Source organism: Meleagris gallopavo, chromosome 12 (assembly GCF_000146605.3).
Source record: "Meleagris gallopavo isolate NT-WF06-2002-E0010 breed Aviagen turkey brand Nicholas breeding stock chromosome 12, Turkey_5.1, whole genome shotgun sequence".
NCBI classification, from domain to species: Eukaryota; Metazoa; Chordata; class Aves; order Galliformes; family Phasianidae; genus Meleagris; species Meleagris gallopavo.
In genome coordinates, this window is record NC_015022.2 from 15,241,756 (window position 1) to 15,259,398 (window position 17,643).

Here is a 17,643-nt window from a genome sequence, read left to right on the forward strand (position 1 = left end):
AGAAAAAAATAAAAAAAAGAAGAGGAAGCCCTTCCCCCCTGCAACCCTCTGCCTTTGTTATAAGAAAAGCAAGAAGAGAGGGTGACCTCCTGAGCCAAAGGTTTTGACACTGAATCAAATCCCTTTAGACCTGATCTGGCAGGCCGGGCCCAGCTTTAGATTACTTTATCACATCTTAGAGCGATGCTTGTATGTACCTCAGGATACCCAACATGTAAAGAGTGGATATTTTACCCTCATTGCTTATTAAGTCCAGGCTGGGTGTCTGGTAGAAAATGGAAGTCTGGCTCGCTGAGTGTTGAGAGAAAGCTGAAGTAGGAGGAAACACATCGTTGCTAAAAACAGAGATTGAAATTATTCGCAGTAAGAAACCCACTTGAAAGAAACAGGCTGGTGACTTTGCTTGAAGTCACTTTGAGAGAACAGTTATTTTTGTTTGTAATCAAATGAAAAAGAACAGTGAAAACAGCCTTTGGGACAACGGAGCACGTTGCTTTGTAGGTTTTGAGAAGGTCTTTTGGTCAGTTGAATCAGGATGGAACACAGCTGTGTGCTGAGCTAGGAAGGCCCTTGTTTGTATTGCCTCTTTCACCTGCCCTAGGGTACAGACATTTGAGAGGGGAGAGAAGAAAAGGCAGCAGCTTTTCGCTGCATCCACCTGGGGACTGAAGAAGGAGCTATGTGTATGACTGTCCTGTTCCTCCGCACTCCCCTGGGCACGCTGTTCCCTCTCTTGCTGATATCTGAAGACTAGTTCTCTGAATTCAGACAAAACTACAGTGCTATAGTGAAGCACTGTGGTTATTCATACTCTTTGGTGTACATCAGGGCTCATCCTCCACCATGCTTGGTGCTCTATGAGCACAGCAGAAAAAACAGCTTCTGCAGTAACACCCTTAGTCACCAGTAAGAATATTGTGGTCTTTCTCTTTGTGTTTTAGAGCTCATCTTGAGCACTTTATCTATATATAGTCATCCAGCAACTTTTTTTTCAGAGGGATTGTGCCTGTGTGACCCAAGGCTGTGGGATTAGGTTCATCAGCAAGTGAGACTTCTTGAGATTCACATGTATTTCTTTGTTTACATGAGTTTTGTTAGGTTTCCTCCATTTATTTTTGCACAGAGGAAAAGCAATCTCTCCCTGCTCTCTAACTAACTAAATAAACATGGCCCACCCCACTTTTGAACATCAGTGGAATCCATGTCTGCAGTGACTCAGATGGTTTGGTTAATAACAGAGCTCTCGGTGTAGCCTGATTCTGTCCTTCAGATGGGAAGACTTTAATCCTGAGTCTTATTTTTCACAGCATTCAGCTAGTGATTTTTGAGCAACAAATTACATCCATGCCTTCAAGCCAAACAAGAAGTGAAAATTTCTATTTAAAAGAATGTGGAAATAATACTGTCCATCTACCTACAGTACAATTCCATTTTTAAAGTGCTTTGATATTTTTAACAATATTAATATAATAACAGCAGCATGTGCCTATTGGGTTAGTCTGTATTTTATAACTTGGTATCCAATTTCTTCCTTGTTTCCTGCAGGACTGTCACTATTAATTTCTACTCCCATTTTTTCCGTCAGTGTGAATATTGTCATTGGACTATTGTTTGTAAGTGATAAGCAGCCCCTAGTATTATTATTATTTCACTACTGCTTGTTGAGCATCAACAAATCTACCAAAAATATGAAAAAATTTGGTAGGTGTTTAACTCTCTCTTAGCCAGCTTGTTCTCCTTTTTTCCACCTCACAGGGCCATGCATTATCCACAAATAGAAAAATAGGAAAGTAGTAGAAAGGCAGTCTGTCACAGGGAAAAAAAATACCTCAGGGGGTAAAGAATGCCTTCACAGTATGGCTTTAAGGTTTTAATTTATATTGGTCCTGACTCATGACACAGCCAGAGCAAGCCAGGGCCTGAGAGTCAGGTCTCCCACTGACCCTTGCATAGACTGGTTGAGAGAAAGATGTCAGCTGAAAACTCCCAGGGATCATGGGCCTGCCAAGCATTTTGAAAATGACTGCCAATTTGGCCTAGTCTCAGCTGAACACATGCCCAAGAGGGAGGAAAAGACAGTAATAAAGCAGTTTAGAGGGAAAGATATTGCTTTTGAGCTCCCAAACATTTCCAGTCTTTTTGTATCACACTGTTGTTTACTTACATGCATGCTCTCATAAAAATGCATGCATGTACATGTGTGTATGTTCATGTATTTCAAAAATAGGAACAACTATAAAAATGATGCATGAAGTTGGTGCCCTCTTCTGTGTCCACTATGCAGTCAACCGACTCCTTTTGAATGTCAGAAGATGATAATCACAAATGTGAATGAACTCTTTAGCTTAAAAGCAACTAACTCATGCCCTTACAGACTTCTAAGGGGTAAAACAAGTGAATATCAGAGAGAACATGAAACTCATATCCAATTAACTTCAAGTAAAAAGTATTCTATTTTTTGGGCGATGGGAGAGTATAAAACCACAAAACTATGCAATTAAGGTAATAAATGAATGTAAAGGTTTCCAGGTGTTTGTCACCCCTAAGAATGAATGGAACAGTGGAAGTGCTGAGTTCCTGTATGTGAGTTGCTTTAAAAGAAGCTCAGCTTCAAATTTGGTTGTCTTGAAGTAGGTTTTTCTTGTTTTATTATATTCCAATATGATGTTTCAGAGCTAGGAAGATCAAGAGCAAATCTTCACTGGATTGGCTCAAGTGTGATATGATTCTACAGCTCATTGAATCTTATTGCTATTTTTTCTAGTGCCACTGGAGTAAGTGATATTACTCACCTGAGTAAAGGCTGTGTGATGAGGCTTAACATGAAGATGGAAGAAGAAAGGTAAAAATCAGGAGAAGTTCTATTAATTTGTGTCCTAGAATGTTGCATAAAGTATGCCAGAAATAAGAAATATTTGGTGCACATAACATTATAGGTTAAGAATACCTGAATGAAAAAAAAAAAACAAACAAAAAAACCCATCCCCAAACCAAACAAAATACCACTTGGCAAACATGTTCATCTGCTGCAGCATCTGCCTCCAATATGTTTTATACTTGTGTAGATTCATTTGGGAAGTGAAAGGTAACAAGAACTTATCAAAGAATTAGCAAGCACATTCACAGCTGTTACAAATATAAATTGTCCTAATCATATTACTTTTTCCTCAGTTCCATTTTACCTGAATGTCTTTTTTCCTGAAATGCTAAAATGTAATCTAAAATTGAGTGGATGCTGACAAAGCAGAAACAGTTGCAGTAGTTACTATGTATAATACAGAAATATTTTTAGAGTATTTGTGATTGTATACGAGTAGAAACATAATAAAGATAGCTCTTCAGCACTTCTTTCTTTCTGTGAAAAAAATATCTTTTTTCTTTTTGAAGCTTGTTTGAAAAATGCTGGTAAGGAGAATGTTTTCTGTGCAAGTGACTGATGAGCTGTGCAACTGTCCCAGTTTTGCAATATCTATTATGTAATCAGTACTCAGGTAATTTCAAAGACATACTTTTTGTGTGGCACAGAGCAGAGAGTGGTACCAGTGAAAAACAAATACGGGGTTGTTTTCAGTAAAATGAGGCTGCCTGTGATAAAGCTTCAGCTTGAGTTTTGCAGTTACAAGTCTTTATACAGATTTCTGTTGCACAGTAGCATGTAGAGGTACATGTACAAAGATTTTCTTACATTTTCACACTGGAAATGTTTTTGACACGACCTCCAAAGGCTTATGTTTACTGTGCTTTTGTGCTCAAAAGGGTCCGAGAGTTTGTTTTCTGCCCTGAAGAGTCAACACAATGGCAACTCTGCTAAACCAAATGCCAGGTCAGTGAGGCTGCTGTGCTCTCCTGGTAGCGCTTCTGCAGCTGAAGAGTGCCTATGTCTGTTTTCAGAGCTTTTCATTCAGTCAGTCTTAAAGTATGTGCCTTACTTGCAAGCTGCAGTGTTCAAAAACATACAGGTTGTGTTTTGTTTTTGTTTATATAGTTGTATACTAGTAAAGTAAGAAATGTCTAAGTACGACAAGTAACCTTGGTTAAATGATTATCTCTGATGAGATTAAACAAAGTGAGTAACCTGGTTGGAAAAGCAAATCTAAAGTTTAGTGAGAGTTAGAGTTTAGTGAGTACTATTGGTGATAGGTGGGTGGTTAGACTGGATGATCTTGAAGGTCTTTTCCAACCTTGGTGATTCTGAGATTCTGAGTTTTCCTGTCTGCAGGTCTGGGAAGCTGAACCTTGCATAGACCATTGATGGCCTATGAATCTCCAGGAAGAAAAGAAGGGATTAGCTTATAAGAAGTCATTGATTGTATACTGGTATGTCTATGGATTATTTTTCTCAACAACTAAATTTCAGATGAAAAACCTTTTGAAGTGAACCATGGAGATACTGGGGATGGGATGGAGGGACTTCTAGTGCTACTACCTGAATGATACCTGGGCTGCATGATATGTTCCCCTAGAGCATGTCATATGGCTATGATCATTGGACAGACTTTCCCTCTTATCTTGCTTAGATTACAACTTTCTGCTGTTCCTGATTCTCTAGACTCCTCTAGACTATTCCTAAGATAAAGTTTTTCAGAGTGAAATGGACATTGCAACTACTCAGACGTGTGATTCTGTATAGATTTTTGTCTCAGTGGAGAATTTTTAGTAATCTTTACAAGCAGAGTTTCAGTTTAAACAGCAGGAAGGATGCCAGAAGCTGGTAAAATGGATGCTAAAAGCAGATCACTTCACTTCCTACAGCTTTATTTCGCCTTTCAACAATATTCTACCCCAAAAAGAAAAGTGGGACACAACTGTTAATTCAAGTTATTTGGGAACAAAACATCAAGCAATTGTGAAAGCATTTCTCTTATTCTGTCACTGGTTCTTTCTTGGAAGGTAGCTTTCACAGAGGAGCTGATTATGCCCAAGGGCAGAGGAACAGATGCTTCCTGTAACGCTGACTTAGTTTCCCGGACATCCAGCCTTTAGCTCCTTCCAAGACTGAACTCTGCGAAAGAAGAGCCCTGGGTTTCCTCCAGGTTGTCCTGGCAGGTTTCTTGGAGAGTTTCCATGGGACTGTGTGTGGAATTCTTTGCAGGATGGGTTTACTGAAATATTAGGAGCCATGATTTATGGGCTTTCAAACAAAGTCTGGTCCTTAAACCTCTCCCTAAGTGAAAATACTTCTAAATCTTTTTTTTTTTTCTCTTGTATTTGCAATTTTTGGACTCTTCACATCTGAAACCCTCTCTCCTCCTCAGATAGTGCAAGAAGTATCTTTTCAATGGAGGAATCTGAGATTCTTTCACTTGAAGGAAAAACAAAATGTAATCACAAAAAGACTTTGAAATTTTGAGAATGATGTTTTAGGCAATGAAAAAATTGTTCAGATACTCTGTTTTACTTTGTGAATTTAGCACAACCTGCTAAAAGGTTCTTCATAACACACAGAACTCAAAGTATCTTTCTTTCCCCCTGGATAGCAACAATGAACATTTGGAAAAAAAATTGGAAAATCAAGGCAAAACCAATCCTAGTTGGCAAATCTTGTCTATTAAAGTGAAATACTACAATGGAAATCAATGTGGCATGATTCCAGGACTGGTATTAGTTTTTCCTCTTTAAAACAAACAGATCATCATGAAGTTTGGACAAGTGAGATGTCACATAATTGTGGCTTTTCCATTTCAAGAACACACAGTAGTGTGCAATAGAGTGCAAAGTTTTCTGAATTATTTATTCTTTTAGGTTTGGGCCTTCATCCAAAACACCTCTGGCCAAATCCATATTTGCTATGACTCAATTTACTTTATTTTGGATGCACCAGAGAAAGATTAAACATCAGGTAGCAACAAACTGAAGTACAAAATCCTGGAAAAGAATCAGGTGTTAAGACAATAAATAGGTATCGTGCTGCCTTTTGTTCACTGGTATTTTCTGGTAGCAGTAAGAAGTCACAGCTAAGTGTCACAGATGCTTGATGAACATGCTGCCTTTAATTGTATTCCTTGCCGTGTTTGCATGTTTGTGGTTGCCAAGTGGAATAATTTCTTGGAAGAAGAAGATTGGAATAAGAGCAAATAAAAGTAAAGTTTATCTTCTTTCTAATATTAACTATGATGTTCAGGATATATTCCAAACAGTTTTGTCCACATGACCTCACAATACCCAAACAATGAGCTGAGGAGAGCAATACAATGATATTAAAGGAATAGCATGATAACCAGAAGGCTGGACAGAGGTTTTTAGATCAGTGAGTGTGGATGAGAGATCCAGTAAATAACTGGTCATGATTCACTGCTAAAGTAAATAGGAGAAAGAAAAATCAAATTGTAGAAATTTTAAATATATATATGTGTGTTCTTGCATTTACACATTACTTACCTAGTCTATATTCAGATTATGCAACATGTAGAGCATTGAATACAGTAATTAAGTAATACAGACTCGTAGAAAGCCTGTCTTGGAGGTAAATGGGAAATGATGATAAGGCATAAAGGAGAACCTTGTTCTCCAGGACTCAGGACTCATCTGCTGTCTCATTTGCTGTTTCTAACACCATCGAAAAACCTCTGAGTCCCATTATACTGTTATTAATAATATCTGTATCATGATTTCTGCTCAGCAGTAGCAGCCTCAGGCAGTGCCTGCTCAGTGATCTGCGAGCAGCCGCTCTCCACCTCCTGTGATGCCAACAACAGGACATTCTCAGCTTCTGTTGTAGCACTTCTTGTTTCATTTGTTCCCTCATCCACACCTCTGATCACTCGCAGCAAGTTCTTCTCTTCTCTCTAATACTTCAAGTTCTTGAATTTATTTCCATGCTGTTGCCTTTTGCCCCCAGGCTCTTTTTAGTAGGACCAGGAAATATAGGTACATTGTGAGCATACACAGAGCTTCATAACCAGAGATCAAAACTATTCTGCAGTTTTTGGTGACTTTGTTAGCAGGAAAGGAATGGTATATGGAAGGGATGAGATAAATTGAACTCCTGCAAGAGCAAAAAACCTGCAGTCCAGAGTACTATATTCTAGTTAAAAAAAATAGTAGTTTTCTGAAACAAAATGTCTTTGTATAATAGTCTATATTTCATATAATGACATTGCAATATAATGAATAAAAGAAGAAGGGCAAACACTTTGACAAGATAATCTGTAGGAATTTACAGAATTTTTTCCAACTGCTGCACTGATTCAGTTTATTGTATAGGAATGTGTTTTTGAGTGATCAAAGCCAGCTTTTAACAATACCAAATGGGGAGGGAGAAGTGGAAACAAGTCAGTAATAAGCAGTAGCTATTCTTTGTGCTAGTTTCCTGACGAAAATCCAGAGTGCTTACCTTCAGTGTTTGGTTGTTAAGAAGTGCATTGCTGAACAGAGGAATGAAGCACTCCTCACTGCGTTTTTTGTCAGCTAAGAATAGCAGTTGCAGAAGACTCCATTCATTTCTATTGCCATCATCACCTTAGCATCCAAGTACCCTCCAGTAGTACGTTAAGCATGACTAACATCTGCTCTGTGTTTGTCTTCTCACCTTCTCTCCAAAGGGAATGTATATAAAGTGATCTGTTCTGGTTTGTTTTGATATATATGTTACATCACTAAATGTTAGAAGACAAAGTCAAAGAAATTCTTTCTGAACTTATAGCACTGACTGCATATAAAGCTGTCTATCTCTAAGTCAAGGAGACAAGACTGTTTCTGTTTGTTTGTTTGTTCTTAAATTCATACTCTCAGAATGGCCAGAGGCATTTATTCTGGCTATTCAGTGGTATTTTTACATGGATGATCATGGTGAAGAAAAAATGTTTATCTTATTTCAAAAATACAGTAAGATAGCTTGAATCGAGACAACAGTTTGCACCACTGACATCATGTCTTTGCATCTTAAGTGATATAGGTCACCAGTGACCCTAATGATGTATTAAAATGATGACGTACCTAAGAAAGAAATTTGGAAGCCAAAAGTATCAGTGGCAATGTACAACCAGTCTGTCAGTGCAGTGGTGATGTAACTTGGAGTTATTCTTTATCCATGAGTTATAAAAACATATCTAGTATCTGAGTCTTTAGGGAAAAATCAATATAGTCAGTCCACGTACCAGCTAGGAACATTTAGAGTAATACAATAATAGAGTAATACAAAAATATTTTGTGTATCTATCAAAATACTGGTGCCGTTAATCCCTTAGAGGATATGAAAATAGTCATTGCAGAAATGAGATGCTGAATCAGCCTGTAAAAATATTAAAATTACATTGTTTTAAGATTGAAGTTTTGAATAATTTTAGTAACAAAATGACAGGACAGTTGCATGTTCATCCCTAAGAAGCAGAATTTGCAGCAAAAATATCTGTTCATCCTTTGTTAGTCCTGTTCAGCAGCTACATCTATATTTCTTTTGTTCAAAATTTGGGATGTGCTTTTGTAATTAACTTGATGCATTCAGCGTAACTACACTTCCACATTTATCCTTTCTGAATGTACGTAGTGATGAGTAGCTCCCTAAACAAACTGTGCCAGCACTGCATTGACTATGATCTGACACTGCCATCCCTCTGTAGTTAACACTTCTTAGAACTGTTGCAGTGGTGATTGTTCTCAGTATATATCTTTGGGTTATACAGCAATTTAGACAGGTCGTATTCTAGCTGGCTGCCCATCCTAAATACAATTCGTAATTTTTATGGTGTTGGAGATGCTAGTCCTGTGCCTCTATAATTCTAGGGAGCAACCTTTTCAGCATGATGAATGGAAACTTACTGAAAAGAAATGATTCTGTTATCAACACTTCAGGTTAGCAAAGCAGTAAATGCTAACCAGCACAGCCACATGTCAGGCTTTACAGAAATGTCAGACATCCAGCCTCTACATATTTGGACAGATCTGTCAGTTCTCACCCATGGACTATTGGATTAGCAGCATCTCGGTTATAAAACAGACACTGGGAATGAACATTTGGAAAAGTGCATGCCTTCTGTGCATAATGAAAAAAATGTTGCAACCCCAACACTTATGCTTAAAAAAGATATTCTCTTGCAGCACTGCAAAGTAGGAAGAATGCAAATCTTCTTGGTTTTATATAGCTAAAAGGGGAAGAGTTTCCCTGCGACTTGGAGAGAAGACTGCCATATCAATGTCTGCCTAGCAACTGAAAGGTGACACGTGGAGCCTCCTTTTCAACTCATTTCCTCTTGATGAGAGGAAGGGATCCTCCTGCGAGTTATTACCTGAAATAATACCATATGGTAAAATGTAAACAACATCTGCATATTCATGTAATAATTTCATCTGTTTAATTAGTTCCAGCAAAGCAGTTTACCCTCTGAGGCCCTCGCTGTCAGCTCCACGCTCATACATCCATGCCCTGCTGTCGAGCCTGACAGCCGTCTATTGTTCATTCACTGCTTCCACCTCGCCACTTAATGTAAGTGAATCTTCTGAGGGGTGGAAAGCCTGTCCCCATTGATCCAGATGTAAGGGCTGGGGAGGAGGAGAGTGTATGTCTGTCAGCTTGGAATATGGATACTAAGAGCAAAATTGACAGATCAGGTGGCTTTGTGCTTTGGTTTTGTTGTTTTATTTTGTTTTGGTTTTGTTTTTTTTTCATGGATGTGGGAGAGAAGGCTGGCACTTGGTTTAAGTGTTAATCAGTGCACAGGACCGCAGGTTGAACTTTTGTGCAGTTGCTAAGTCTTTGCTCTCAGGACTATTCACAATCAGGTGAATTCAGCAACAGAATAGCAACCCAGCTTTTACAGTCAGCTATATTTCAGTGCCAAAGTAATGACAGCATGCCTACTGGTGCAGCAAAACACAGGGCCCTAGAGGGCTGTATGAATTGGCCAAACAGGTTTTCGGAAATGCATGTCAACAAACAACATTCAGGACAAACTGAGAATGTAATAGTGTGAGTCTAAGTGGAAAGGTCCCTAGAATATATTTTTAGAGTCTCCTGGCTCATGTAAATAAATTATATTGTGGGTCACATGTAACAATAAGTGATTCAACTCACCTTCAAAAGGAAACATTTACATTACGGAGTATAAACACTTCATGGTGATATTACACGTAAGTAGAGGAAAGTACCGCAGTTCAATGTGGTAAAAGTCAATACCGTAATAAGGTAATAATAATAATACTTAGCACTTATATGGCCTTTTACAGATTTGAGCAAACACTAACAGATTAGTCCTCAGAACACCCTGGGGGAAATATGTAAGTAAGAGTTATTGCCTTGTTGTAAAAATAAACCGTATCTTATCACATGCCCATCACCATGGTATCTGTGCAAACAACCAGTCTGACGGACAGTCTTGCCATTGCCTTGTGATTAACTGAGACAAGATTGCAAGGTGTATACTCACCTAAATAGATGTATATTATCCTTTATTTAAAAGACGATCAGATCTGTGTCAATGTCTTGCTCAGAAGAGTTCTGGAGATTATAGATGGTGATCATGAACGATGAGTTGTCTTGCTGAATTTGTGATCTTTCTCCATTAGAAAAGTAAGATCTGCTGTCCTTCTGTTGCCCGCATGTCAGGAAAGACAGAGGAAAGAGAGAGATCTCTAAAATATTCAGGATCCAGTAATTAAAAGTAGAGAAGATTAGAATAGATGGACTGAGTTGGGTGCCAGATAGGTATACTGCATCAGAATACTGCATCTGTCATTTTCATGGGCTCACCAGAAGGGACCCTCCATGTGTGCGTGTACACTACAGATCTGTCTTACAGTATGCAGTGTGAACTCTCAGTGGTTAAATAAGAGGATGGACATATTCATCTATATAGTGAAAAAAGGGTGCTATCGGCTATCTGAGGGAGGTGATAACAGGTATTTTGTACTTATCTAAGGAAGAATTGGGAAGAACAGAAACCATCCGTATGCTGTCAGATGGAGTGCTTCAGATTTCTTTCTTTACAGCTCAGAATGATGTTGCAATTAATCTTTTAATGCTCTTAACCTGAACCATAAAACAGCAGTTCACAGTAGATAGGCAGAAAACTAGCCACCTCAAAGTGAGTTTTATTTCTAAGTTCTAATGGCAAAAACAGTAGCAGAAAAAGATGAAAAACATTTACCTTGCAGAATTTTCCTTATCCACCTACAGCAAAACTTCTGTGTCATATTACCTTTGTGGTGGCCACACCGTCCCTCCAGCTTCAATGAAATCACAGTTTCCTGCTTAAGATTGTATTCCATGCAGTCACTGCAATAAACTGAAGTAACTTTCAAATCACAGAAGTTCAAACAGATTACCTTTATGACGCTAATGAGTAACTGTTCTAATTGTTACCTCAAATACATTTTTAGAATGTTTTCATATAGAGTATGGAATAAAAATGAAGGTCTTCAAAAAGATAATTTGTAATGAATTGTACTATTAGTAATTCAGTAATTTAATAACAATAAAGTGACACTGAATTAACAATGAACTTTACAAAATAACATTGAATACAAGAAAAGATTATTATTCTGTTCCTGACAAGTTGATCAGTCTAATAAAATGAGTTTTTTTCTTTTTGCATTCCCCATAAATATGACTCTAAATCAACACGAAAAAATTCTGAGTTTAAGAGAACTTTCTTGTCTCTGTGTCCACTGTCTTCATTTTCTGTACTGAAACAAACAGAAATAATTCAATAGTTAGTGGATAAATATTAACAATTTAGGGGACATTGACTAACATCAAATTACTTACACTACTTTAAGTATCATTAGTCATCAGTTTTTAAGAAAATAATTCTGACAGATGAGAAACAAAATAATTAAGGTTTGGTTTTTAGACTTACAGACTTCTGATACACTAAATGTACCAGACTTCTATTTTTCTGACCATAATGGCTTTTATCTGCTTTGATGAAACACTGAAATGATAACTCTTCTAGGCAAGCCTATAAATGAATAGAAGCCCTGTGCTGAATCTGATTTGATGATGTATAAGTAATCTATTTATTAATGTAAAATACTAGGTAGTCCAATCATAGACGGGTATTACCTGTAGTGTTACAAGAATTGAATTACAGTGGGGCTGTAACATTATCTCCCACACCTCAAAAATAGTTGTATTACTTGCCTAATAGTCTCTCAAATCAGCAAGAATTTCTGTACAGGCAGTTGTGTATCCTTGCACAGCAAAAGTATGTTTCATTAATATTCTACAAAGAAACTCTAAAACTAATGGATTCATTCCTCTTTTCTGCACTTCTAAGTGCAATAAAATTATTCTTGGTCATTTTTTCTCTATTAAATAACTTCTATGAAGCAATTTCAGACAGATCTTGAAGTACTTCCTAAATTAGACAAAAAAAGTCCATTGTTTTTTAAGTCTATAATTTTACTCTGGTTTATGCTCAAATCCAAAATTTTTACTAATGGACATTTAAGGATAGGAAAGATGATGTTGTTACAGTAAGGTAGAACTGCTGGTGCTGGCCAAAGCAACGTTAATTTATCAAAATTATTTTAACTACAGTTGCATAATGATGGAACTTCACAGTTTTCTTTAGACAGAAGTTAGTTTAACAGGTTCGTTACAAAACTAAGTGCATTCAAAGTATTTTGATATTTTTATTGTTAATAAGGAAGTGAAATTATCTAGGTTGTGCTGCCCAAAAAGAAGACTTAATGACCTTTATTCTATATTTTTTTCATAGATTATTGCGATAAGGAAACTCTAGTGTCACGACCCACTGGCGTCTGGCTAATCCGATGGTATTCGTCGCTGCATTGTCCGTGATCAATAACTAATTATCAAAGTGGCATTTCTTTTCAAGAGCTCCTTGTTAAAAAATGGCTTTTGGCTGAGACTAGAGGAAAAAGGTCGCCACTTTGACATCGTTGCAAGTCTTTCAAAATCCAGTGGGCCGTCCAATTGAATTACTGTCCCAAACTAATTGATATAAATTTGAACAGAAGAATGCTTGTTACTACAGAATGTCATAATGATATCCTTGGCAAGAGCATGTCAGTGAGAAAAAAGAGAAAAGACCAGCATTGGTCACAAAGCATCTAGACAAGTTGCAGCAGAAGACTGTTAACGAAAGTAAGAGGAATAAAATTGTACATCAGTTCCTTCTTCTCAGTAAGTTTGGTCAGACATTCAAGAAAGAAAAGCATTAACATCTGCTTTTTGTAACATTTTGCATTTGAAATCAGACTTTATAAAACCTGCTGGAAGAAAGAAATAACTGCAGTATACTAAGGACTGAAAACCTGATGATCAGTTGCAGAAGTCTCATTGACTCTACCAGGGTCTTGAGTGAGTGTCTGTTGGAATTTAGCTTTAGTCGTAAGGCAGAACTTGGCAGACAGTTTCCTTAAACAGCCTTAAAATATGACCTTCTTCAAAGCAAACTGGATTGTATGTAAATAAGTCACATGACTTTGAAATAGAAAAAGAACACAGGCACTTAAAATACAGGACGTGCAGTCATAAAAATGTGGTGAAAAAAGTGATGAGAGAAAGATTTCATACTATTCATGCCTGAGATTTGATGTACTGCCTTACATGGCTTTTGGAGACTGCTGCAGAACCTTGGAACCCTTTTGATTGTTCATTGCATGACAACAGGGCTTGTGATGTTTCTGGTTTTGTTTATGTTTTCTAGACCTAACTACCTTCACCTCTGTGTCATACACTCTGTCTCTGAGCTGGGAATTGCAAAGGAGGAGCACAGGCAAAGGTCACGCCACAAAGGGTTAAGAGGTGTTGTGAAAAAAGGGGTACTGCAAAAGAGTCTTTGTGGGAGCATGGTAACTGAAGTTAACTCACGACAGAAATTAATTAGATGAATTTATCATCTTCTCAAAAAAAAGTTGTCAATTAGTTTGCCAAAATGTGTCATTTTAGTCACATGCGGAGGAAGTCATATGATTGCTGAGGAAGAGAGAAGAGAAGGGCATTTGTGCCTAATTGGAAACAGTGAGTGTATGTGCTTTTTAATCCCTGATCTTAAAAGGCTCCAGCTGGGGTCTAGTAATGAATATATTTCCTGCAAACTTACTGTTTTACATTTCCCAATGATAAAGAGAAGGTGACTAATGAATTGACACAGGGACTTTAATCTCTGAAGTAGATTTGCAGATGCCATTCAGAGTGTATCAATCAGCAAACAGAAGTTTTTAGTATCTGATGACTAGCCAGTGTGAACTGAGTTGTATCTCCATGCAGAACCTAATGGTCAAAACCCAATACTGCCTCCGTGCAGTATTTTTGGGATAAATTCAACAGAGTGACTCTGGAACACATGGATCAGAGAGACCAAATAAATTTACAGATGGCAATTAGCTTGTTTGGGCTGGGTTGTGACAGATGACAATTTTGAAAATAGGCAATCGATTCATGATTGGATTTAATAGAAGACTGACAGACTGTTGCTTACGATAGATTTATTGCTTAGATAATAAGGCCATCAAGGCATATTTTCTTGGTATGTCAAAGCCACAGAACAAAGTGAGAAACCACAAGGGTTTAAAGATTCACATTCACATGGTTTTGATTAGAAAGGGGAAAGTCTACTTTTGTTGTTGAAAGACCAAAGGTAGCAAGGTCACTACATTCAGTTTCATTCTGCCTTCCGTATATGACTTTATGACTGTCCTCTTATACTGGAAGCAGGAAATGCCTTGTGATGGCAAATAGCTGAGCCATCTCTGACAGACTTACATCATCACAGAGTCGCTAGGGAACTCTCTTCTTGTCTTCCATGGCTGCTTTAATGACACTTTGTGAGGCTTTCTTTAGCAGACCAGAGAATTCAGTCTGAAAGCCTGTCGGGTGGGTCAGCCACTGTCTAGGTCATCCAATCTTGCCCCTTAATTATTCCCTCTGGCATTATGTTCACAGGATGGTGGAAGTAGAGGCTAAATATATACTGTCTATTTATGGGCTATCTATATATTTGGCATCTATGGAACATATCTATACTGTTGTTATTGGAATCTACATTTGCATCATTGTGTAACCTGTAGGAGGAGTTGAAATGTGTGTGATGGAATCGGAAAAAGACTCCTACATGTTTGTGAACTAGTTTCAGGTCTAATTGAAACCATAATACCATCAAAGCTGATAATGCCATTAAACAGTTCAGAATTGATATCAACTCTGTCATGTAAAAGTAACTGCTCTGAAAGAGTGAAAATGTTAAGAGTGAAAATGTTGATACTGCATGGCCTTACTTAAAAAAAAAAAGAAAAAAAGTGTAATACAAAATCAATGTAGCCCTTACTAAGCAGATTTAAAATTGGTTATCTTATCTCAAAATTTGCCTGGAAACAAGACATCACCATTTTTAATGTGGTTCAACGCAGATCTTTATTTACCTCAAAGTTATTCACTTCTCTGAAATATTTTGTAGAAAATATAAAACTGCAAATAGAATTTGGAAGTGACAATTTGTAAACGACAATAAGGGTGAGTTAGTTATGTAGTTTTATGGAGATTACATTGCATTACCCACATGTAAATGTGGAGTCATTATGTAATCAACGATTATGTTTGTAAAGGATGAACTTCTGAAATTGTCATGATAATCGTAATCGAACAGCAAACAGTACAAGAGGGTAAGTGCAATTCTTGGATGTACAAGAAAGAGAACCCTGAAAAGAGTAATATCACTTAAAAAAAAAAATCCCAAACAAAACACAAAGATATAAAAAGATTCTGATAACAGAAATTTGAAAGGATTTGAGATCCGGAAAATTATTTTTGTGTTGAACTTTAGAGAATTCTATTCACTTGATAAGTATTCTAGGAATTTATTCATCCAAGATCTGCAAAGAATTTCTAAACAGCTAATGATCTGTTTTTTCTCCCATAGTTAAAACTCAAAATAATTAGAGCTAATTAAAGCTAAAAAGACAAATTCAGCTTTGAAATGTCAGTTCTTACCATTTTTCAACACATGTTGCAATGTTATTAAGAGAAATATGACAAAATATTCATAAAACCTTTGAAATATCCTTTACCCCACCTCTTACTGGTTTTACTAGCATCCTAGGTAAAGTCATAGGTAAATGAATGATGTTCTTCTTTATTAATTTTTTAACCTCTTCTACAAAAGTAAATACTTAAGTGAATTTTAATTATATCCTAAAATATGTAATAGTAACTCCAGCTAATTGTCCCAAAGTAGTTAATATATAAATAGCTCTGAATATCTTGTACCTGCTGCTTCTATTTAATGCTTACTTCCTTTGTTTCTTTTTTTTGCTCTTTCTAGTACGGAAGTAGAGCAAGGGACCATATGCAGATAGATCAAAGCCGGAGCCTGTCCAGAAAGGAGTTGTGGCTCATGAGTCATAACTAATCCCTTGATTACCCTCAGATGGTACATTTTTATTTCCTTTCTTGTATCTGGCCAGCTGTTGCTCCTACTGCTGATCCTGCTGGTGTTTTACTGCTTTTATTGGCACTCTGATGTCTTTTGGTAGTCATATAGGATCAGAAGCAGGGATCCAGGAGAGCAGTTGTGCTACATCCAGAGCATTCACGGCTGAGTAGCCTAGGTGAGATCAGCAGAAGCACCTCTTTTCTTCTCTCCACAACTGTTAAATAGGCCTTGAAGTTTTACTGTGGCAGTTATCACTTCACTACCTGAACAACTCCCAGGTTAATTGAATGACCAGAGTTCTTAGTAATGGTGGGTGTTGGCTTTTTTCTCTCCCTACTTAGGAATCTGATGGTGAAGATAGAGAGGTCAGCAACCACTGTCTTCATCAGCATAATGATGGGAAAGCCTTCTCAGTGCTTTTTCCATATTCATGTTAACATTTCTTTAAAAAGGTTTATAAACAAATAATTAATCTCTGTGTATGTATGTTACTTATTCACAGCTGTAGTTTTCCTTTCATTTGCAATCTATTGCTATATTATCTATGAAGACAGATAGGTCTTGCTTTAATTTATAATTTCCAACTTTAATGCAGTGTTTGAAGGCAGCAAAACTGCAAAAAAAGAAAAAAAAATAGCAGCAAAACAAGCTCAGCAGAAATAGTTTGAAGTAGTTCTGCACATAGAGACACCCAGCAATAGCTGTTTTGGAGCCTGAAAATCTGTGATGAAAACAACTATGAAAGTTTCTAATATTACCCACTCAAGATAAGAAAAGAGCTAGACTGCCTTTTGTAGAACACTGAACAATAATCTTGTAGCTATTTCTGTACTAAATGTGGACTCATGCAGTTAGGAAGGTTTTCCAGTTTTTCAGCATGCAGCAAATCAGTTAAGAAAGCTCAGCTCGGTGAATTTATTTCATTTATGTACATTATTGATCTAAGACTTGTTTTTCCATCTCAGCCAAAGTGACAAAAACTTCTCGAAAGTGAAGCAAGTTCAAGCACTCTCAGCCTGGTTCCCATTAAACATCATAAGAACATTGCAATTTGACATTTATCTGGCAGCCTTAAATGTGAAAGACCAGTGTAGCTACTACGCAGAAAATAGAAGGGCCTTTTTGGCACCACTAGGGATGCTTTTACCAGGTTAGGGTCAGGTGGATGACAGCAAAGTGGAAGTAGGCAGTCTCACTTCTCTGCAGACTTGAACTATATTTGACCTCTAAGGTACCAATGACTTACTGGGAAATTGCAAGAATGTTGTATTGCCCTTTATGGAATTATAATTCTTGTCGTTCCAAAAAA

General features: G+C 37.2%; 3 long non-coding RNA genes across 4 annotated transcripts in view; 2 read left to right on the plus strand and 1 right to left on the minus strand.

Moving 5' to 3' along the window:
• The window catches only part of LOC116217078, a 64,372-nt gene extending 59,781 nt beyond the window's left edge, over nucleotides 1–4,591 (plus strand). The window contains exons 2-4 of the long non-coding RNA XR_004161009.1: nucleotides 2,765–2,842; nucleotides 3,757–3,823; nucleotides 4,220–4,591. This is a non-coding gene — a long non-coding RNA (uncharacterized LOC116217078). The remainder of the gene's footprint in view (nucleotides 1–2,764; nucleotides 2,843–3,756; nucleotides 3,824–4,219) is intronic.
• A 3,720-nt stretch (nucleotides 4,592–8,311) lies between these two features.
• On the minus strand, nucleotides 8,312–12,644 carry LOC109369661. Its single transcript, XR_004161091.1, has 4 exons — nucleotides 11,133–12,644; nucleotides 10,362–10,522; nucleotides 9,317–9,477; nucleotides 8,312–9,224 (listed from the first exon to the last, which is right to left on the minus strand). It is a non-coding gene; the product is annotated as an uncharacterized LOC109369661 (long non-coding RNA).
• Nucleotides 9,334–17,643, plus strand: part of LOC109369660 — a 40,249-nt gene continuing 31,939 nt past the window's right edge. For both annotated transcript variants that reach the window (XR_004161089.1, XR_004161090.1), the window contains exons 1-2: nucleotides 9,334–9,421; nucleotides 12,657–13,685. This is a non-coding gene — a long non-coding RNA (uncharacterized LOC109369660). The remainder of the gene's footprint in view (nucleotides 9,422–12,656; nucleotides 13,686–17,643) is intronic.